General features: G+C 37.7%; 1 long non-coding RNA gene across 1 annotated transcript in view; it reads left to right on the top strand.

Moving 5' to 3' along the window:
• LOC107624317 overlaps positions 1,087-24,418 on the top strand; it is a 29,924-nt gene continuing 6,592 nt past the window's right edge. The window contains exon 1 of the long non-coding RNA XR_002355309.1: positions 1,087-1,305. This is a non-coding gene — a long non-coding RNA (uncharacterized LOC107624317). The remainder of the gene's footprint in view (positions 1,306-24,418) is intronic.

Raw genomic sequence — 24,418 nt, 5'->3', positions numbered from 1 at the left:
AATATAGTGACATTTATACTTATAATTTTTTAACCATCACTGTAGCATCTCTCTTATAGTCTCACCCTTTCTCTTTTACTCTGTTTTTACAAAAATCTGTTCATGCTACAGTCATGGAGATGAGAGAAGAAGAGATGAGAAAGTAACAACCACTCGCCATTCAAGTTTACAGTTGCGATTCGAGTTTGTCGTTCAAGTTCACCGTTGTGGTTTGAGTTTGCCGCTTTTCGCTCACCGTCGTGGTTCGAGTCAACCGTTCACTGTTCTCGCATCGTGGTTCGAGTTTGCCATTCACTGTCGTGGTTCAAGTTCGTTGTTCACTGTTCCCTTATCGCAGTTCGAGTATGCCGTTCGCTGTCCATTACCATCGCGGTTTGAGTTCACCGTTCTCCGTACATCACTGTCATGATTCGAATTCTTCGTTCACTATTGCTGTTCGAGTTCGCCATCTTTATCCCCACGCTGTCCTTTCTTTTTCCCTCTTTTGTGAGTGCAAACCCTAATCCCCTCTTTTTGGTAACCATTTCTTCTCTTTCAACCATAATATTGAACACTAGTAGTGAGTATTTGATTGTTCTTCTACTGTATATTTTCTCTTACAATTTCTTTGTTGTTATTTAGGGTTTGTTGTGCTGAAGTTATTGTAATTGTTTGTTGCTAGTGTTATATTTTGCTACAATTGATCATAATGATTATATCCTCAAGTTCTCTTTGCTCACTACAAAAAAAAGGTTTAAAATGGCATTGATATTACGGCAGTTTTAAAGAACTGCCGTAGTGTCCGGATATTATGGTATTTTTTATTGCTACCATAATTGGCTTTGTATTTGGTGGCGGTTCTGGTGATTAGGGTGGTTTTGAACCACCGTTATTACACATATATAAAATGAAAAATTACAATAACCCTGGCTTATTGAAACAGACGGCTCGCTCTCATCCCTTCTATCTCTGATCTCCCTCATTTCCTCCGGATCCGATCCTCTCTCAATAGCTACCGTCATTTTCACCCTCCATCGTTGCTTCCTCTTCAATGGAATCGAAGATAAGCTGCACTCACCTTAGATCTCAGATCTCGAAGTTGTTTCCCCATAGTCTTCTTCTCAGATCTTCTTTCGCATCTAAGATCTCAGAACGCCACAGCCTCGTTGTCGCCAACTGGTCTCAGATCTTTTTCTCATATCTTCTTCTCAAATTTCATATCTCAGATCTCACTGGTCCGCTACACTGCTTTGCCAACTGCTCATTCACATCGCCGAGCTCGTTGTCGCCACCGACAGCTCCTTCTCACCGTTGCTGTAAGAATAAGTTGCTTGATTTTCTATATACTTGCTTGTGTAAGACCCGAGCTTAATTAACTATTTAATTAAGTAATTAATTGCCCCAAAATAGAATCTAAAAAGTTAGAACAAGAATCAGAGGATTTAAATATGATTTTTGGACTCAATAGGTCTTTCTGAGTCAGAAAATGTGTTTTCTGTGAAAAACCGTGAAAGATCACGAACCAGCAGTCGAACCGTTTGAACCGGTTTAAGTCTGCCCGGTGCTGCACGAGAAAAAGTGAAAACAGTCAAAATAATAAATTTAGAAAAGAAAATAAAAATATGCACAAGATTAAAATGCAATGAATGAAAGTATGCAAATAAATTAAATTAAAGAGATGAAGAAGAAGTAAGTAAGAAAGAAAGAAGAAAGAAGAAAAGATAGAAGAAATTAGGATTAGAAAAGAAAAGATAAGATAATTGGCGTTGATTTGGATAAGTTGTGCGGTGTAGGCGACGCGGACGCGTGAGTGACGCGGTCGCGTGGTGTGCAATAATTATCAGGTGACGCGGACGCGTAGGTCATGTGATCGCGTGGAGTGAGTTGTGCCATTAGCGCGAGGGCAGCCGCGCGGTCGCGCAACTCTCTGTTTTAAATGCATTTTGCCAAAAATCTGGGTGACGCGATCGCGTGATTGACGCGATCGCATGATTGGCCTTTCTTTTAAAAATGACGCGAACGCGTGGGGCACGCGGTTGCGTGAGAGGGCTTGTGCTTCTAGCACGAGTCTAGCCACGTTCCAGCTCAACTTTCGGCCAGACACCCTTTTACGTCGATTTACAGGGCCACGCGGTCGCGTGGGTGACGCGGACGCTTGGGGAAGCTATTTTTCAAATGATGCGGCCGCATCGGCGATGCGGTCGCATGGATCAATTTGTGCCAAAGGCACGCCTCTAGCCACGCTCTCGCGTGACTCTCTGTTCACTTTTCTTTTCTCCTAATGCACTTGTGACGCGGACGCGTCAGCGACGCTGTCGCGTCACATGCGTGTTTTTTTTTATGTAAAATGCAGAATGCAGTGCTAATATGAATGTTATGCAAAATTCCAGGTTCAATACAATAAAATAAAATAAAATACGAAAAAAATAAAACTAAATAAAAATGAAAAAGGAACGATCATACCATGGTGGGTTGTCTCCCACCTAGCACTTTTAGTTAAAGTCCTTAAGTTGGACATTTGATGAGCTTCCTGTTATGGTGGCTTGCGCTTGAACTCATCTAGGAATTTCCACCAATTTTTGTAATTCCAATGACCTCTGGGATCCCAAACTAGGCACGTAAAGCCTTTAAGCAGCTTCAAACAGATTCTTAGGCTCCTGGTGTGTTGAATGTCAGAACAGATTCCAGGATCTCAAACCTTGCTTTTGCACCCGTCTTCTTGTTGATCATCATGATTCCATCCGGGTGGCAAGCAATTTGAATTCTCACTAAATCGGCCAACCAACTTCCTAGACCCATTCAGTTGAGCTTTACACCAACCTTTGCATTTAGACTTTGAGTATGCAACCATATTGAACCTTGCTTGACAACTCCAACCACTGACCATCTTCCTCTTACTCTTAATGCCACAAAGAGCTCTAAGTTGACCATCCGTCTCCAGTAGCCCATATTCAAGTGGAATTAGAAAGCTAAGGGATATGAATTTTACCCACTTGAATGTTGTGAAGGATGATGGTGACTTAGGTGGAGGTATTTCTAACGAATTTGCAAGCTCCACTTCCTTGTGCTCTTCTCTGACAACTTCCACCTCTTTGCAAGTTTCTTCAATATCAACCTCTTCCTCTTGGTAGCTTTCTTCCAGTTCATTTAATAAACCACTATTTCATGGTTTATCTTGTGCTCAATTGAGTGGTTTTTATCAACTCTTTACCCACTTATTCATACTATTTGCATGGTTTTACATTTGCCTTCCTAATTATGTGCTTTGATTGAAAACATGCTTCTTTGGCCTTAAGTTTCCTATGTTTAATCCTCTCTTATTACCATTAGATGCCTGATGAGAGAGCTTTTGCGTGGTCTAGAAATTTCCAGATAAATCCTCGTTGCAAATATAGCTTCTAAACCAACAAAAGTCCTTTCATACAAACGTTTTGGTTGTCACAAGTAACAAACCCCTAAATAAATTGATAATCGAAGTATTCAAACCTCGGGTCGTCTTCTCAAGAAACTGCAGGGAAGTATGTTCTTATTATTGGTTATGGAGATCGTAAATTGGGGTTTTGAGAATGAGGAGTGGATAGTTTAATTAGCAATTAAAGTAAATTAAGAACAAGCAATTTAAATGGCAAGTAAAATAAATAAATGACTGTAAATAAACTCTTGACAAGGTATGAGAAATTGGAGGTCCTATCCTAGTTATCCTTATCAATGATGATGAGAATTGAATCTTAATTCCACTTTGTTAACCTTTACTAAGATAAAGGAAGGTCAAGGGATTAATTGGTTTGATCTTCGGGTCCTATTTATTTCCTAAGAAAAGATTGGGATTATTGAAGTTCAGTTTAATTAACAAAGATAACAATTATCATTCATGTTTGAGTTTGATAACTCCTGAGTTACTGATTTCTTAACCAAGACCAAAAGGAGAAAAAGTAAATCTACTGGAATAAAAATGTCTTCAGATGGGAATAACAATAATGTAAATAAAAGAAAGCAATATTAAACTGAAATACCTCAATTAACATTAATTCAAAATAATAATCTGTAACATGGAAGAATTCATAAATTAAATTGCAACATCAAATAACCAACTAAAGTAATGGAATGAATAAAAAGTGAAAGGGAAGCTTATAGTAAAGGAACATTGAACCTGGAATCGAGAGTCACTCCTAAAACTAAGAGAAATCCTAAATCCTAATCCTAAGAGAGAAGAGAGAGGAGAGAACCTCTCTCTAAACTAAATCTAAATCATGAAAACTAACTAAAGTGGAGTTTTCCCATGAATGGATGCATTCCCCCACTTCATAACCTCTGGTCTATGCCTTCTGGACTTGCATTTGGGCCAAAAAGGGCTTCAGAATTCGCTGGGAGCCTTTTCTGCAATTTCTGGTGCGTGGCCTCTATCACGCATCTGCGTGGGTCACGCGGTCGCGTCATTCGGAGTTTTCCTTGTCACGCGGTCGCGTCAGTCATGCGACCGCATCATATGTGTTTCGCTCGAGGCATGCGGTCGCGTCAGTCATGCGGCCGCGTCGCTGCTTCTTCGCGCTTGGCATGCGGCCGCGTCATCCATGCGATTGCGTGGATGCCAATTTCTCCAAAAACTCTGTTTTGTGCTTTCCTTCCATTTTTGTATGTTTTCTTTCCATCCTTTGAGTCACTCCTGCCTTAGAAGATCTGAAACTATTCAACACACTAATCACGGCATCGAATGGAAATAAAGGTAATTAAAATAATTAATTTTAAAGCATAGGAAACATGTTTTTCACATACATCACATAATAAGGAAGGAAAAGTAAAACCATGCAATTAATATGAATAAGTGGGTGAAGGATTGAATAAATCACTCAAACTAAGCACAAAATATATCATAAAATATGGGTTTATCAATGCCTTGATATGTGTGTTAAGTGATTTCAGAGATTACAGGGTAGGAATGGCTCAGAGGATGGAAAGGAAGCATGCAAAAGTGGAAGGAATACAAGAAGTTGGAGAAATTGCTAAGCTGTCCAGCCTGACCTTTCTGCACTAAAACAGCCATAACTTGAGCTACAGAGGTCCAAATGACGCGGTTCCAGTTGCGTTGAAAAGCTAATGTTCGGGGCTTCGATTTAATATATAATATGCCATAGTTGCCCTAAAGATAAGCGACGCGAATGCGTACTCCACGCGGACGCGTCGCAGTGACAAAAAATCAGCGTGTTTGAATTCGCAACGAGCGATTTCTTGGCTGTTTTTGACCCAGCTTTCAGTCCAGAACACACAGATTAGAGGCTATAAAGTGGGAGAATGTATCCATTCATAATAAGCTCATAATTCATAATTTTTAGTTTTAGATGTAGTTTTTAGAGAGAGAGGTTCTCTCCTTTCTCTTAGGATTTATTTTTAGGATTTAGGATTATTTCTTCTTTATCACAGGTTTAATGTTCCTTTAATTTATTTTTCAACTTTTATTTTATTACTTTAATTGATATTTATCTTTTTAATTTGACTTATGCTACATTCATGTTATGATTTTCTTAATTAATATTATTTGAGGTATTTCAGATTTAAGATTGCTTTGCTTTATTAATATTGATGTTTTTGATTTAATTTAGATATTTTCTCCCTTTTTGCTTGGGTTAAGTAATTGGTAACACTTGAGCTGTCAAATAAAGCAGTGGTTGAAATTGGAAGTTGCTCCAATAACTCTAGTCTTTCCATAGGAATTGGCTAGGACCTGAGGATCAAGCTAATTAGTCCACTTGATTTACCTTCATAGTTAGAGGTTAACAAAGTGGGATTAAAACCCAATTCTCATCACAATTGATAAGGATAGGACTTTCAGTTCTTAAGAAAGGTTGATTGCTTGGTTTAGTAACTATACTTGCAACGAGAGTTTACTATAACTTCTAAACCATCAATCTTCAGTTCTTCAAAATGGCGCCGTTGCCGGGGAATTGCAAACGTATGCCTTATTATTGGTTATTGTAAATATTCGCTTTTTGCTTGTTTATTTGTTTTTATTTTTACTTTTTTCGTAAATTAAGAGGTTATTGGTTTTTATTTAGTTATTAAAAATTTTTCAAAAATTTGTTCTTGGTGTTCATCTTGATCTTCAAGTTGTTCTTCGTGTTCATCTTGACCTTCAAGTTGTTCTTAGTTGTTTTCTTCGTTTTGATCTAAAAATTTTTAGTTGGTGTCATTTTATTGTTTTTCTCTTTCCTCATTAAATTCAAAAAATTCAAAATTTTAAACTCAATTTTCAAAATTTCAAATTTCAATTTTCAAAATTAAAAAAATTTCAAAATTTAAATTTCAAAATTCAAATTAAAATCATATTTTTTTCAAAATCTTATCTTATCTTATTTCAAAAATCAAATTTCAAAATTCAATATTTAAATTTCAAATTTCAAATTTCAAAAATTTAAAATTCAAAATTTAAAGTTTCAAATTTCAAAAATTTAATTTTCAAATTCAAAATTTAAATTCCAATAACCTTTTAATTTGAATTTGTTTTTATTTTCGTTTTTAATTTTTATTAGCTACTATGAGTTCTCATCCCTCTCGCTTTGAGTTTGGTTCTAATTTTGTTGAAAGGAATGGAAGCTATAATAGGAATATGCATCAAGGTCTAAGCAATCAAAGATGGATGGAGCCAAGAGGATCTGATAAACCCTTTAGGCAACAACACCTTCCAGGATACCATGGACAAAGACCATTCTACAATGCATACCAAGCTGATAGATAGGGTGGACCTCCTTGTAATTACCAACAAGCCCCACCCTATGCTCATAGACCATCCTCTCAACATAGCTTCGAACCACCATACTCACAATCCCCTTACCACCAAACACCCTCATATGACCCTGACCCTTATCCACCAGACCAACCACCTTATGAGCCATATGAACCATATCTAGAACCACCCCAATTTTAATCCGATTACTCCCAAGAACCACCACTTTCCTATGTACCATGTCCATATCCATCACCTCAAGAATCAACGGAGCGTTTTAAGGAAGCAATGGAAAGACTTAATGCAACCCTTCGCCAACTGGACCAAGCAATAAATCAATTACCTTCCAAACGTTCGAACATTCAGGGAACCCCCATGGCTTCATGTGGGAAATCTAATGAAGAACGTAGCATGAAGGAGATACTAGAAACTCCAGTGAATAGTAAGGAACATGACTTTGTACTAGAACAAGTGGAGAAAGCCAAAATTATCAAAGAAGAAGAATTGGTTGAAGATTTAGGAGATACAGAACCTCCATTTGAACTTCAAGTAATAGAGCCCCCTTCTAAGGAGTTTGAATTTGATGTTAAAGAGGGTGTACAACCTCCAAGGCATGTCATGGTTAAGGACTTGGAAGAAGTTGGTCAAGATATGGAGATTAAAGAAGAAGAAGCACAGCCTCCCATGCCCTTGGTGAGCAATGAAGAAGAGATTGAATTGGAAGAAAGCTACCAAGAGAAAGAGGTTGATATTGAAGAAACTTGCAAAGAGGTAGAAGTTGTCAGAGAAGAGCACAAGGGAGTGGAGCTTGCAAATTCGTTAACAATGCCTCCCCCTAAGTTGCCATCATCCTTCACAACATTCAAGTGGGTAAAATTCATATCCCTTAGCTTTCTAATTCTGCTTGAATATGGGCTACTGGAGACGGATGGTCAACTTAGAGCTCTTTGTGGCATTAAGAGTAAGAGGAAGATGGTTAGTGGTTGGAGTTGTCAAGCAAGGTTCAATATGGTTGCCTGCTCCGAATTAAAGTACAAGGGTTGGTGTAAGGCTCAACTGAATAGGTCTAGGAAGTTGTTTGGCCGCTTTAGTAGGAATTCAGATTGCTTGCTACCCGGATGGAATCATGATGATCAACACAAAGACGGGTGTAAAAGCAAAGTTTGGGATCCTGGAGTCTGTTCTGACATTCAGCACACTGGAAGCCTGAGAACCTGTTTAAAACTGCTCAAGGGCTTTACGTGCCTTGTTTGGGATCCTAGAGGCTACTGGAATTACAAACATTGGTTGAGATTCCTGGATGAGTTCAAGCACAAGCCACCATAACAGGGAGCTCATCAAATGTCCAACTTATGGACTTTAACTAAAAGTACTAGGTGGGAGACAACCCACTATGGTATGATCGTTCCTTTTTCAGTTTTAATTTTAGTCTGTTTTTGAGTTTTGATTGAACCTGGAATCATGCATAGCATTTATATTAGCATTGCAATCTGCATTTTGCATTAAAAAAAAGGAAGCACGCACGCGACGCGGTAACGTCGCTGACGCGTCCGCGTCACAAGTGCATTAGGAGAAAAGAAAAGTGAACAGAGAGTCATGCAAGAGCGTGGATGGAGGCGTGCCTGACGTTGGGATTTTTGCCAGTAAAGAAGTTCATAAAAACAGTCGCGTTGTAGATATAGTCTCTAAAACGACAGAAATCCCTTCGTACAAACGTTTTGGTTGTCACAAGTAACAAACCCCTTTAAAATTGATAACCGAGTATGTAAACCTCGGGTCGTCTTCTCAAGGAATTGCAGGGAAGTATGTTCTTATTATTGGTTATGGAGATTGTAAATTTGGGGTTTTGAGAATAGGGAGCAGTTAATTTAAATTGCAATTAAAATAAATAAATAACTGTAAAATAAACTTTTGGCAAGGTATGAGAAATTGGAAGTCCTAGCCCAGTTATCCTTATCAACAATAATGAAAATTGACTCTTGATTCCACTTAGTTAACCTTTACTAGAGCAAGGGAAGGTCAAGTGACTAATTAGTTTGATCTTCAAATCCTAGGTAATCCCTGAGGAAAGATTGGGATTATCGAAGTTCAGTTCAATTAGCAAAGATAACAATTATCACTTATGTTGAGTTAAGATAACTCCTGAGTTACTAATTTCTTAACCAAAGCCAAGAATGTAGAAAGCTAAATTAAAATCCTAAATATCTGGAATACCTCAAATAAAATACATTCAAAGCAGTAAAATCTAACATGGAAAAGTTCATAAGCCAATTGGGCAACATAAATCAAATACAAATAAAAGCATTAGAGTCAATAAAAATAGAAGCAAAAGTAAATAGAAAGGGACATTGAACTTGGGATCGAGAGTCACTCCTAAAACTAAGAGAAGTCCTAAATCCTAATCCTAAGAGAGAGAGAGGAGAGAACCTCTCTTTCTAAAACTACATCTAAAACATGAAAAGTGAATTATGAGAGCCTCTTTATTAATGGATGTATTCCCCCACTTTATAGCCTCTAATCTGTGTTTTCTGGGCCGCAAACTGGGTTAGAAACAGCCCAGAAATCGCTGGAGAAGAATTCAAACACGCTGATTTCCGTCACTGCGACGCGGCCGCATGGATCACGCGGTCGCGTCACCTAGCGTTAAAAAAACTATAACATATTATATATCAAATCGAAGCCCCGGACGTTAGCTTTCCAACGCAACTAAAACTGTGTCATTTGGATCTCTGTAGCTAAAGTTATAGCTGTTTGAGTGCGAAGAGGTCAGGCTAGACAGCTTAGCAATTTCTCCAACTTCTTGTATTCCTTCCACTTTTGCATGCTTCCTTTCCACCCTCCAAGCCATTCCCGCCTTATAATATCTGAAAACACTTAACACACATATCAAGGCATCTAATGGTAATAAGAGAGGATTAATAATAAGCAAATATAAGATCAAAGAAGCATGTTTTCAATCAAAACACACAATTAGGAAGGAAATATAAAACCATGCAAATAGTATGAATAAGTGGGTAAAGAGTTAATAAAAACCACTCAATTGAGTACAAGATAAACCATAAAATAGTGATTTATCAACCTCCCCACACTTAAACACTAGCATGTCCTCATGCTAAGCTTAAGAGAAGCTATAAAAATGAAGAGGAATGATATGAAATGCAACCTATGAATGCAACTAAATGCTAAATGCTTTTACTTACTTAGTTAAGAGTAAATAAGTTCTCCAAGACAAATACAAACCAATTTCTACTAATTCAAATCAGACAATAAAAAGCAAGTGAACTTGTAAGAAGACAGCTCATGAAAGCAGGGAACATAGAATTTAAGCGTTGAACCCTCACTGGAAGTGTATATCACTCTAATCTCTCAAGTGTATAGGGTTATTCACTCTACTCTTCTCTAGTCATGCTTTCTAAACCTTGTTCTTCATCTAACCAATCAACAAAAATTTAATATGCAAACATCATGAGGTCTTTCCAAGGTTGTAATGGGGCTAAGGTAAGGGTGAGGGTATATATATATAAGGCTAAGTGAACTAACAAAGTGAATCCTTAATTAGTCTAAGATCTCATCTAACATATACATACTTTATATAATTTAAAATTACTTTACCTAGCTACCCAAAATTTTTTCCACTTTTGTATTACATGCTCATGTATCAAACTTATTTTTGAATTTTGTCCCATGTGCATTGATTTTTTTATTTTGCATTTGGGGTATTTTTTTCATTTTTCTTTTCTTCTTCTTTTTTTTTTGTATCCCCTTATTTAATTAGTTAATATATTTTTCTTCAATGCACATGGTAATTTAATTATTTTGATTTCACATGAGCATGCTTCCCAAATTTTCAAATAACTTATTCAATTTAATTCCCTACTTTTTCATATCATCCCATGTTCCCATAAAATTTTCCACACTTAAATTTTACACAATATCTATCTTAAGCTAACCAAGGATTCAACTTGGGATTCTTATTTTGTTTTTCTGCTTAAGGCTAGTAATGTGGTTATAAAACAGAGGGGATTTAAAAGCTCAAGGGGGCTAACAAGGGTGATGTAAAAGGTAGGCTAATTTTGGGATAAGTGAGCTAAAATCAAACAATGGCCTCAATCATATGCAAACATGTAAATATACTAAATATTGGACATATAGATTGGAACAAAATATAGATTAAAATCATAGAGAAGAAAACACACAAGAATAAAATATTTATGGTTAAATAATTTAACCATGCAAATAAGCTCAAAATCTCACAGGTTGTGTGTTCTTAACTTTTTAAACTATGTTCCAATTACAACTTCAAACAAGTTTTAACATAAAAAATTTTTCAATTTAAATTAGTGAAAATTTTCAAAGAGAGGGTCTTAAAAGAATTTTATTACTTTAACCAAGTAGTAACTAAATGCACAAAATCAAATAAATATGCAATCAAATATGCAATTGCAGTAACTAATTTAACTAAGAAAATTTAAACATTGGTGTTGAAACAGAAAGGTACTAACCCATGAAGATCGGTATCGACCTCCCCACACTTAAAGATTGCACCGTCCTCGGTGCATGCTGAGATTTGCAGGTGGACGGGGGTTGTGGTTCCTCAGCTGGGGCTCTTTTTGTTCCTTTCCTTATCGGTAGTTTGGGAGTAGCTTTCTCTTTACCCTTCTTGGTGGTCATCCTGAAAAGGGAAAAAGAAAGTGACTTATAAAGCTAAGGGTTAGAGCAAGGAAGAGAGCAGGAAAGGTGGTAATCAATGCACAATAAAGAAGAATGACATTAACACACGCTCATGAGTACATGTGAAAAGTCATCAATGAAAAATAGCTAGTGCATATGATAACAATTGAATGCAAGGTGTTTATTGGCATGCAGGCAAAGGCATGAGTAGCATAGATCAAGCATTCAATGTCCAAGTTAGATTACCAAGTCTTTCAAACTAGCAACATGTTTGTAATGACAATTATATTGAATGAATATGATATGAAAAAGGGTTTTGTGAAAAGCAGGCATTCAGAGTAGTAGGATGAAAGATACTGAAAAGCAGTGCACAATGCCATACGGGCGTTTTCACAAATACATAGCATGCATGATAAATAATCTAATGAAAATAATAAATTGAACATGCAAGTAACCCTTTAAAAATAAATATATATAATTGTCAAATAATTCCTCTAATAATTCACAAGTAAAATATAGAAATAATGACCCAAATAAATTTCTAATATCAATGAAAATAATGCAATGAATGAAAGTATGCAAATAAATTAAAATAAAATAAAAAGAAAAATAAGAAGAATGAGAAGGGAAAGAAGATAAGAAAGGAAGAAGAAAGAAATAAGAAAAGATAAGAAAAATAAGGATTAGAGAAGAAAAAAAATAAGAAAATTGGCTGATCTGGATATTCTGTGCGCCACTTGTGACGCGGTCGCGTGGTGCGTGATAAGGTCAGGTGACGCGGACGCGTAGGTCACGCGATCGCGTAGCCTGTTTTGTGCGATTGGCGCGAGTGCAGCCTCGCGGTCGTGCAACTCTCTGTTCGAAACTCTTTTGCCAAAAATCTGGGTGACGCGATCGCGTGGGGCATGCGATCGCGTGAATGGCCATCTTTAAAAAATGACGCGGACGCGTGGGGCACGCGTTTGCGTGGTGAGGCTTGGGCTTCCAGCACGAGTCCAGCCCAACTCCAGCTCAACTTTCTGCCATACACCCATTTACGTCGATTCCACAGAGCCACGCGTTTGCGTGGGTGACACGGACGCGTGGGGAAGCTATTTTTCAAATGACGTGGCCGCGTCAGCGACGCGGTCGCGTGGATCAATTTGTGCCATTAGCGCGCCTCCAGCCACGCTTTCGCGTGACTCTCTGTTCATCTTCATTTCTTCCAAACGCACATACGACGCGGACGCGTCGGCGACGCTGTCGCGTTGCGTGCGAAAATCCCTTTTTTTTTTAAGTCTGAAAAAAAATATACAGAATGCATTGTTAATATGAATGTGATGCAAAACTCCAGGTTCAATATAATAAAATAAAATGAAACTCAAAAATAAATAAAACTAAATAAAAATGAAAAAGGAACGATTATACCATGGTGGGTTGTCTCCCACCTAGCATTTTTAGTTAGAGTCCTTAAGTTGGACATTTGGTGAGCTCCCTGTTATGGTGGCTTATGCTTGTATTCATCCAGGAATCTCCACTAATGTTTGTATCTCCAGTAACCTCCGGGGTCCCAAACTAGGTGCAGAAAGCCTTCAAGTAAGTTAAAGCAAGTGACAAGGCCCCAAGAGTGTTGATTACCGGGATGAATTTCGGGGTCCCAAATCTTGCTTTTGCACCCGTCTTTAAGTTGATTATCATGATTCCATCCGGGTGGTTCAGCTTTAGAATTCTCACTGAAGCGTCCAAACAACTTCCTAGACCCATTCAATTGAGCTTTACACCAACCTTTGCATTTAAACTTAAAGCTTCCAACCATGATGAACCTTGCAGGACAATTCTTACCACTGGCCATCTTCCTCTTACTCTTAATGCCACAAAGAGCTCTAAGTTGACTATCCGTCTCCAGTAGCCCATATTCAAGTGGGATTAGAAAGCTAAGGGATATGAATTTTACCCACTTGAATGTTGTGAAGGATGATGGCAACTTAGGGGGAGGGGTTTCCAACAACTTTGGCAAGGTAATTTCAAGCTCCACTCCCTTGTGCTCTTCTTTGACATATTCTACCTCTTGATCAACCTCTACAAAATCTTCAACCATGATCTGCCTTGGAGGTTGTACGCTCTTCTCAACATCAACATCAAACACCGTGGAAGGAGGCTCTGTGACTGGACTTTCCAATGGAGGTACAACATCTCTTAAGTCTGCAACCACTTCTTCCTTTTTAATAATTGCTGCTTTGTCCAGTTGTTTAAGTATAAAATTGTACTCATCCTCGATGTTTTTCTTTCCATGACATCTCCTTTCAACTATTCTTTCATCTTCAAGGGTCTCTCCTACCCTTACCCGTAGGGCCTGCTCTAACTCTTTATGAAGTATGGATTCGCGAAGATGATTCCTTCTTTCCTGTTCCATATCAATAGCATAATTGGGATCATCTTGCTTTTGGATTGATGGATGTGGGTATTCTTCCATGGAGGGTGGTGATGGGATGAAAAGATCATTATGTGGTTGAAAAGGAAGTGCACTAGAGCTTGAGGGTTGATTGTTGAAGCAAGACAGAGGACGTGCTAGTAAAGATTGAAGCAAGACAGAGGAAGTGCAAGCTGCCAGAATCTCATTAGAGATGGCAGACAACTCAAGAAAACAGGCTTATGGACAAGTAGAGGACGTGCTAGTAAAGATTGAAGGCCTTTACATCCCTGCTGATTTCATAATCTTGGATACTGGGAAGGATGAGGATGAATCCATCATCCTTGGAAGACCCTTCCAAGCCACAGCAAGAGCTGTGATTGATGTGGATAGAGGAGAATTGATCCTTCAACTGAATAAGGACAACCTTGTGTTTAAAACTCAAGGATCTCCTTCTGTAACCATGGAGAGGAAGCATGAAAAGCTTCTCTTACTGCAGAGTCAACCAAAGCCCCCACAGTCAAACTCTAAGTTTGGTGTTGGGAGGTTCCAACAATGCTCTGAACACCTGTGAGGCTCCATGAGAGCTCACTGTCAAGCTATTGACATTAAAGAAGCGCTTGTTGGGAGGCAACCCAATGTTATTTATTTATTTTCTATTGTTATTTTCTGTTTTCCTTAGGTTGATGATCATGTGAAGTCACAAAAACTACTGAAAAATAAAAAACAAAATGAAAAATAGCAGAAGAAACAGCACACCCTGGAGGAGAGCAGTCTGGCGTTTAAACGCTAGAAACAAGCATCTGTCTGGCGTTTAACGCCAGAAACAGGCACCAAGCTGGCGTTTAACGCCAGAAACAAGCATCTACTTGGCGTTAAACGCCAGAACAGAGCATGGAAGTGGCGTTTAACGCCAAAAACAGGCAGCAGACTGGCGTTAAACGCCAGGATTGCATGTATAGGGCATTTTGCACGTCTAAAAGGTGCAGGGATGAAAAAACCTTGACACCTCAAGACCTATGGATCCCACAGGATTCTCTCAGAATCTGTGGACCCACAGGATCCCCACCTACCCTTCTTCTCTCCTCTTCACACCTTTTCATGACTTTCTTCCCCAAATACCCTTCACCAATCAACTCAATCACTCTTCCCCATTACCTCTTCACCACTCACATCCATCCTTTCTTTCCCAAAAACCCCCACCTACCTTCAAATTCAAAATATTTTCCCTCCCAAACCCAACCCTAATGGCCGAACCCTAAACCCCTCCCCCACTCCTATATAAACCCCTAATTCCTTCTTCATTTTCACACAACACAACCCTCTCTTCTTTCCCTTGGCCGAATATATCTTCTTCCCCCATCTCCTCCATTTTCTTCTTTTTCTTCTTCTTTTTTTCTTTTTTTGCTCGGGGACGAGCAAACATTTTAAGTTTGGTGTGGTAAAAAGCATAGCTTTTTGTTTTTCCATAACTACTAATGCCTCAAGGGATGCACTTTCCTCCACAAAACTATTGGGAACAAATCAACACTTCCCTAGGAGAATTAAGTTCCAACATGGGACAACTAAGGGTGGAGCACCAAGAGCAATCCATCATCCTCCATGAGATTAGAGAAGATCAAAGAGCCATGAGGGAGGAGCAACAAAGGCAAGGAAGAGACATAGAGGAGCTCAAGAGCACCATTGGTTCTTCAAGAAGAGGAAGACGCCACCCTCACTAAGGTGGACTCATTCCTTAATCTCCTTGTTTATTTATTTTCCTGTTTTTCGATTTTTTGATCTTTATGCTTATTTATATTTGTGTCTTATTACATGACCATTAGTATTTAAGTGTCTATGCCTTAAAGTTATGAATATGAATCCATCACCTCTCTTGAATAAAAAATGTTTTAAAAACAAAAGAACAAGAAGTACATGGTTTCGAATTCATCCTTGAAACTAGTTTAATTATTTTGATGTGGTGGCAATACTTTTTATTTTCTGAATGAATGCTTGAACAGTGCATATGTCTTTTGAAGTTGATGTTTATGAATGTTAAATATGTTAGCTCTTGAAGAATAAGGAAAAAGGAGAAATGTTATTTGATAATCTGAAAAATCATAAAAATGATTCTTGAAGCAAGAAAAAGCAGTGAATACAAAAGCTTGCAGAAAAAAAAATAGCGAAAAAAAAGGGGAAGAAAAAGAAAAAGCAAGCAGAAAAAGCGAAAAGCTCTTTAAACCAAAAGGCAAGAGCAAAAAGCCAATAGCTCTTAAAACCAAAAGGCAAGGGTAAATAAAAAGGATCCAAGGCTTTGAGCATCAGTGGATAGGAGGGCCTAAAGGAATAAAATCCTGGCCTAAGCGGCTAAACCAAGCTGTCCCTAACCATGTGCTTGTGGCATGAAGGTGTCAAATAAAAGCTTGAGACTGAGCGGTTAAAGTCAAGGTCCAAAGCAAAAAAAAGAGTGTGCTTAAGAACCCTGGACACCTCTAATTGGGGACTTTAGCAAAGCTGAGTCACAATTTGAAAAGGTTCACCCAGTTATGTGTTTGTGACATTTATGTATCCGGTGGTAATACTGGAAAACAAAGTGCTTAGGGCCACGGCCAAGACTCATAAAGTAGCTGTGTTCAAGAATCAACATACTGAACTAGGAGAATCAATAACACTATCTGAACTCTGAGTTCCTATAGATGCCAATCATTCTGAACTTCAATGGATAAAGTGAGATGCTAAAACTATTCAAGAGGCAAAAAACTACAAGTCCTGCTCATCTGATTGGAGCTAAGTTTCATTGATATTTTGGAATTTATAGTATATTCTCTTTGTTTTATCCTATTTGATTTTCAGTTGCTTGGGGACAAGCAACAAATTAAGTTTGGTGTTGTGATGAGCGGATACGCTTTTTGGCATTGTTTTTACATAGTTTTTAGTATGATTTAGTTAGTTTTTAGTATATTTTTATTAGTTTTTAATTAAAAATCATATTTCTGGACTTTACTATGAGTTTGTGTGTTTTTCTCTGATTTTAGATATTTTCTGGCTGAAATTGAGGGACTTGAGCAAAAATCAGATTCAGAGGTTGAAGAAGGACTGCAGATGCCGTTGGATTCTGACCTCCCTGTACTTAAATTGAATTTTCTGGAGCTACAAAACTCCAAATGGTGCGCTCTCAATTGCGTTGGAAAGTAGACATCCAAGGCTTTCCAGAAATATATAATAGTCCATACTTTGCCCGCGTTTAGACGATGCAAACTGGCGTTCAACGCCAGTTCTATGCTGCATTCTGGAGTTAAACGCCAGAAACAGGTTGCAAAGTGGAGTTAAACGCCAGAAATAGGTTATAAACTGACGTTCAACTCCAAGAAGGACCTCTACACGTGTAAAGCTCAATGCTCAGCCCAAGCACACACCAAGTGGGCCCCGAAAGTGGATTTATGCATCGTTTACTCATTTCTGTAAACCCTAGTAACTAGTTTAGTTTAAATAAGACTTTTTACTACTGTATTCAGAGGTTGGTTCTTCTGGTTCCCCCTCTGGGGCCAAGACCAATGAACTCCATTATCACTTATGTATTTTCAACGGTAGAGTTTCTACACACCATAGATTAAGGTGTGGAGCTCTGTTGTTCCTCATGAATTAATGCAAAGTACTATTGTTTTTCAATTCAATTCAAGCTTATTCCTTCTCTAAGATATCCATTCGCACCCAAGAACATGATGAATGTGATGATTATGTGACGCTCATCATCATTCTCACTTATGAACGCGTGCCTGACAAACACTTCCGTTCTACATGCAAACAAGCTATAATGAGTATCTCTTAGATATCTAATACAGAGGACCGAGTCCGAGATATTAGAATCTTCGTGGTATAAGTTAGAACCCATGGATGACCATTCTTGAGATCCGAAAAGTATAAACATTATCTGTGGTATTCCGAGTAGGATCTGGGAAGGGATGGCTGTGACGAGCTTCAAACTTGCGAGTGCTGGGCGTAGTGACAGACGCAAAAGAATAGTAAATCCTATTCCAGTATGATCGAGAACCGACAGATGATTAGCCATGCAGTGACAGCGCATTGGACCATTTTCACAGAGAGAATGGGATGTAGCCATTGACAACGGTGATGCCCTACATAAAGCTTGCCATGGAAAGAAGTAGGAATGATTGGATAAAGACAGTAGGAAAGCAGAGGTTCAGGAGGAACGAAAGGCATCTCTATACGCTTATCTGAAATTCTCACCAAAGAATTACATAAGTACCTCTATCCTAGTTTATATTTCAATTATGTTTTAATTATCAAATCTCCATAACTATTTGAATCCGCCTGACTGATATTTACAAGGTGACCATAGCTTGCTTCAGGCCTACAATCTCCATGGGATCGACCCTTACTCACGTAAGGTTTATTACTTGGACGACCCAGTGCACTTGCTGGTTAGTTGTGCGAAGTTGTGATAAATAGTTGAGATTACAATTGTGCGTACCAAGTTGTTGGCGCCATTGATGATCACAATTTTGTGCACCACCTCTCTTATTACCATTAGATTCCTTGATATGTGTGTTAAGTGATTTCAGAGATTACATGGCAGGAATGGCTCAGAGGATGGAAAGGAAGCATGCAAAAGTGGAAGGAATACAAGAAGTTGGAGAAATTGCTAAGCTGTCCAGCCTGACCTCTTCGCATTAAAATAGCCATAACTTGAGCTACAGATGTCCAAACGATGCGGTTCTAGTTGCGTTGGAAAGCTAACATCCGGGACTTCGATTTGATATATAATATGTCATAGTTGCCCTGACGATAGGTGACACGAACGTATGCTCCACACGGACGCGTCACATTGACAAAAAATCAGCGTGTTTGAATTCGCAACGAGCGATTTCTGGGCTGTTTTTGACCCAGTTTTCAGCCCAGAACACACAGATTAGAGGCTATAAAGTGGGGGAATGCATCCATTTATAATAAGCTCATAATTCAAAATTTTTAGTTTTAGATGTAGTTTTTAGAGAGAGAGGTTCTCTCCTCTCTCTTAGGATTTAGTTTTAGGATTTAGGATTATTTCTTCTTCATCACAGGTTCAATGTTCCTTTAATTTATTTTTCTACTTTTATTTTATTACTTTAATTGATATTTATCTTTTCAATTTGGCTTATGCTACATTCATGTTATGATCTTAATTAATATTATTTGAGGTATTTCAGATTTAAGATTGCTTTGCTTTATTAATATTGATGTTTTTTTATTTAATTTAGATATTTTCTCCCTTTTGGCTTGGGTTAAGTAATTAGTAACACTTGAGTTGTCAAATAAAGCAGTGGTTGAAATTGGGAGTTGCTCCAATAACTCTAGTCTTTCCATAGGAATTGGCTAGGACCTGAGGATCAAGCTAGTTAGTCCACTTGATTTACCTTCATAGTTAGAGGTTAACAAAGTGGGATTAAAACCCAATTCTCATCACAATTGATAAGGATAGGACTTCCAGTTCTAATACCTTGCCAAGAGTTTATTTTATTATTACTATTTTATTTTTCTTATCATTTAACATACTTCTTTCTTACTTTCAAAACCCCCAATTTACAAGACTCATAACTAATAATAAGAATACCTCCCTGCAATTCCTTGAGAAGATGACCCGAGGTTTAAATACTCGGTTATCAATTTTAAAGGGGTTTGTTACTTGTGACAACCAAAACGTTTGTAAGAAAGGTTGATTGCTTGGTTTAGTAACTATACTTGCAACGAGAGTTTACTATAACTTCTAAACCATCAATCTTCAGTTCTTCATCAATCTCTTCTTCATTGCTCACCAAGGGCATGGGTGGTTGTGCTTCTTTTTCTTGAATCTCCATCTCTTGATCGACCTCTTCCAAGTCCTTAACCATGACATGCCTTGGAAGTTGTACAGCCTCCTCAACATCAAATTGAACCGTCTTGGAAGGAGGCTCTATGTCTTGACTTTTCCATGGAGGTACAGCATCTCTTAAGTCTGCAACCACTTCTTCCTTTTTAATAATTGCTGCTTTGTCCAGTTATTTAAGTATAAAATCGTACTCATCCTCGATGGTTTTCTTTCCATGACAACTCCTTTCAACTACTCTTTCATCTTTAAGGGTCTCTCCTACCTTTACCCGTAGGGCCTCCTCTAGCTCTTTATGAAGTATTGATTCGCGAAGATGATTCCTTCTTTCCTGTTCCATATCAATAGCATAATTGGGATCATCTTGCTCTTGGATTGATGGATGTGGGTGCTATTCCATGGAGGGTGGTGATGGAATGAAAAGATCATTATGTGGTTGAAAAGGAAGTGCACTAGAGCTTGAGGGTTGAATATTGGAGGTAGATGGTTGGTTCATGCGGGATATAAGATTTTAGAGTGTAGAGGTGAGACCAATGATGTTAGAGATGAGTGTATTGTTATCCAATGGAGGTTGGGGTGGATCTATGTATGGCTCATTCGGTTCATAGGGTGGTTGGTATGGTGGATGTGGGTTAGGGTCATATGGAGGTAAATGGTGTAAAGGGGCTTGTGAGTTTGGTGGTTCAAAATTACGTTGAGAGGATGGTCTATAAGCACAGGGTGGGGCTTGTTGGTAATTACAAGGGGGTCCACCATATCTATCAGCTTGGTATGCATTGTAGAGTGGTCCTTGCCCATGATATCTTGGAGGGTGTTATTGCCTAAAGGGTTGATCAGATCCTCTTGGCTCCATCCATCTTTGATTACTTAGACCTTGATGCATATTCCTGTTATTGCTTCCACTCCTTTCAACAGATTTAGAACCAAACTCAAATCGAGAGGGGTGAGAATTCATGGTAGCTAATAAAAATTAAAAACGAAAATAAAAACAAATTTAAATTAAAAGGTTATTTAAATTTAAATTTTGAAAATTTTTAAATTTAAATTTTGAAATTTGATTTTTGAAATAAGATAAGATAAGATAAAAATTTTAAAATAAAAATCTGAAATTTTTTTTATAACTAAATAAAAACCAATAACCTCTTAATTTATGAAAAAGCAAAAATAAAAATAAAAATAAAAACAAATCAAAAAGCAAATATTTACAATAACTAATAATAAGGCACACGTTTGCAATTCCCCGGCAACGGCGCCATTTTGAAAGAACTGAGGAACTTTTGCGTGGTCTAGAATTCAGAATAAATTCTCGTTGTAGGTATAGCTTCTAAACCAACAAAAGTCATTTCTTACAAACGTTTTGGTTGTCACAAGTAACAAATCCCTTAAAAATTGATAACCGAGTATTTAAACCTCGGGTCGTCTTCTCAAGGAATTGCAGGGAGGTGTTCTTATTATTGGTTATGAGTCTTGTAAATTAGGGGTTTTGAAAGTAAGAAACCAGTATGTTAAATGATAAGAAAAATAAAATAGTAATAATAAAATAAACTCTTGGCAAGGTATTAGAACTGGAAGTCCTATCCTTATCAATTGTGATGAGAATTGAATTTTAATCCCACTTTGTTAACCTCTAACTATGAAGGTAAATCAAGTGGATTAATTAGCTTAATCCTCAGGTCCTAGTCAATTCTTATAGAAAGACTAGAGTTATTGGAGCAACTCCCAATTTCAACCACTACTTTATTTGATAACTCAAGCGTTACCAATTACTTAACCAAAGCCAAAAGGAGGAAAATATCTAAATTGAATTAAAAGCATCAATATAAATAAAGCAAAGCAATCTTAAATCTGAAATACCTCAAATAATATTAATTAAGAAAATCATAACATGAATGGTTCATAAGACAAATTGAAAAGATAAATAACAATTAAAGTAATAGAATAGAAGTAGAAAATAAATTAAAGGAACATTGAACCTGAGAAGAAGTTGAAATTCTAAATCCTAATATAAATCCTAATTCTAATCCTAAGAGAGAGGAGAGAACCTCTCTCTCTAAAAACTACATCTAATCCTAAAAATTATGAATTGTGAGCTTGGTATGAATAGATGTATTCCCCCACTTTATAGCCTCTAATCTGTGTGTTCTGGGCTAAAAACTGGGTCAAAAACAGCCCAGAAATCGCTGGAGAAGAAATCTGCCACGCTGATTTTCGTCACTGCGACGCGTCCGTGTGGAGCACACGTTCGCGTCGCCTATCGTCAGAGCAAATATGGCATATTATATATCAAATCGAAGCTCCAGACGTTAGCTTTCCAACGCAACTAGATTTGCATTATTTGGATCTCTGTAGCTAAAGTTATAGCCATTTGAGTGCGAAGAGGTCAGGCTGGACAGCTTAGCAATTTCTCCAACTTCTTGTATTCCTTCCACTTTTGCATGCTTCCTTTTCATCCTCCAAGACATTCATGCCCTGTAATCTCTGAAATCACTTAACACACATATCAAAGCATCTAATGGTAATAAGAGAGGATTAATATTAGCAAATTTAAAGCTCCAAGAAGCATGTTTTCAATCATAGCACAAAATCAGGAAGGAAAATATAAAACATGCAAATAGTATGAATAAGTAGGTAAAGAGTTGATAAAAACCACTCAATTGAGCACAAGATAAACCATAAAATAGTGGTTTATCACTCACCCAACAAACTGGTAAGAATAGCTCGAATCCCCCTCAGTTCTTCTCTTTAAAATTTTGAGTTTTTAGGGCTTTTGATTAAATGAGTTTTTGTGATTTTGGATGTTTAGGTTCACTCTAATCCTTGCTTAGCATTGAATTTTGGCTACCAAAGCTGTGGGACAAGGTAAGAGACATTAAACCCTTGTGAGATTATGTTTAAATGAAACTCTAGGTTAATTTGTGATGATTTATGTATATATAGCTTGAATAATTGTGAGTTTGGGAGCTATTGGAACTTGTTGGTCGCTTGGATTGTGTTGGAAAGCTTGTTGATGGTCATTGTGCTCATTTGGGGTTAAGGACATATTGGGAATCGGCCAAGGTATGGTTTCGATTTCCTCTATGTAGTATATAATATTCATGGACACTTAGGCTAGTAGCCCATAGGATAGGTTTGAATTAAAATGGTTGTTGAGTTGTTGAATGATAAGGTATAATAAATTATGATGAATTGATGAGCCTTGGTTATGTTGGTGAAAGTGTTGCAATGATAATGCATGATAATTGATGATTTGGAATGATTGATAAATGGCTATATTGATGTTGATAGCATGATTTTGGAGATTGATATTGATAATTGATGAAAATGATGGTTAGTAAGGGTATTATTATGTACTTGATAACGTGAAATGATGGTTATATATATTGGAGTGGTAAGTTGAAGTATGGAAAATGGTAAAATCTGATATGGGATAGAGTTAATGTAGTTTTGGTTGGTTTGGGTTATGAAGGTTGGAAAATTGAGATTTTTGTGAGTTTGGATAAAAGTTGGTTTTTGGTGAACTTTGTCTGATCATAACTTTTGCTTCGGTTTTCAAAATTTATTGAAAGTTGTTTAGAATTAAAGTTTATTGAAAAATCTTCGAATCGATATAAAGTTTGTAAAATTTAGAATTTTGTAGAGGGATTTATGATCATTCAAAGATTGGTGTAAAAATCTGAAATTCTGCAAAGTTGCAAAATTTTGTGATTTCTGGTATGTGCGTACGCACAGCCTTGTGCGCACGCACACCTCTGCAAAAATTTTAACCTGTGCGCACGCACAGACCTGTGCGTACGCACAGCCCTGTGCGCACGAACACGTTGGGAAGGCCAGTCTGTTGAGGGCGCCAGCACAGGTTGTGCGAGCGAACAGACATTATGAATTTTGGTACCTGTGCGTACGCACACCTCTATGCGTACGCACACTTTTTAAAACTTCTTATGGGCGTGCGCACGCACACGCCCTGTTTCTCAATTTTAAACTTTGTTTTCAATTATTTCACCTTTCCAACAAGATTGTAAGTTTCTATAACACCATTTTCAGACTTTTGGGCTTGATTTTGAGCATAAGAACATGGGAAATAACCTAAGGGTTTTAGTTGATGATTATTATGAAAAATTAGAAAACGGAGGCTAAGGTTTCGGGTGTACTGAGGATGGTTTGATGGCGTGTGAAGGTAGACTGGTATGTGACATGAGAAATGATGAACTGTAGAGTTTAGAACTGGAATGTGAATTGATAGTGGTTGCGATGAGTCAAGGACTCTGAATGAGATGATGGATCCATGTATACTGAAAATGTTTTCTGAAAACCACTGAAATGTAATTGTACTGAGATTATGAGACGCTATGCGCCCGGTGATGAGCGGATAATTTATACGCTTTTTGACATTATTTTTAGTATGTTTTTAGTAGGATCTAGTTACTTTTAGGGATGTTTTCATTAGTTTTTATGTTAAATTCACATTTCTGGACTTTACTATGAGTTTGTGTGTCTTTCTGTGATTTCAGGTATTTTCTGGCTGAAATTGAGGGACTTGAGCAAAAATCAGATTCAGAGGTTGAAGAAGGACTGCTGATGATGTTGGATTCTGACCTCCCTGCACTCAAAGTGGATTTTCTGGAGCTACAGAACTCGAAATGGGGCGCTTCCAATTGTGTTGGAAAGTAGACATCCCGGGCTTTCCAGAAATATATAATAGTCCATACTTTGGCCAAGAATAGACAACGTAAACTGGCATTCAACGCCAGCTTTCTGCCCAAATCTGGCGTCCAACGCCAGAAAAGGATCCAAAACCAGAGTTGAACGCCCAAACTGGCAC

Source organism: Arachis ipaensis, chromosome B10, assembly GCF_000816755.2.
Source record: "Arachis ipaensis cultivar K30076 chromosome B10, Araip1.1, whole genome shotgun sequence".
NCBI lineage: Eukaryota > Viridiplantae > Streptophyta > Magnoliopsida > Fabales > Fabaceae > Arachis > Arachis ipaensis.
This window is presented reverse-complemented; position numbering and strand designations above follow the sequence as displayed.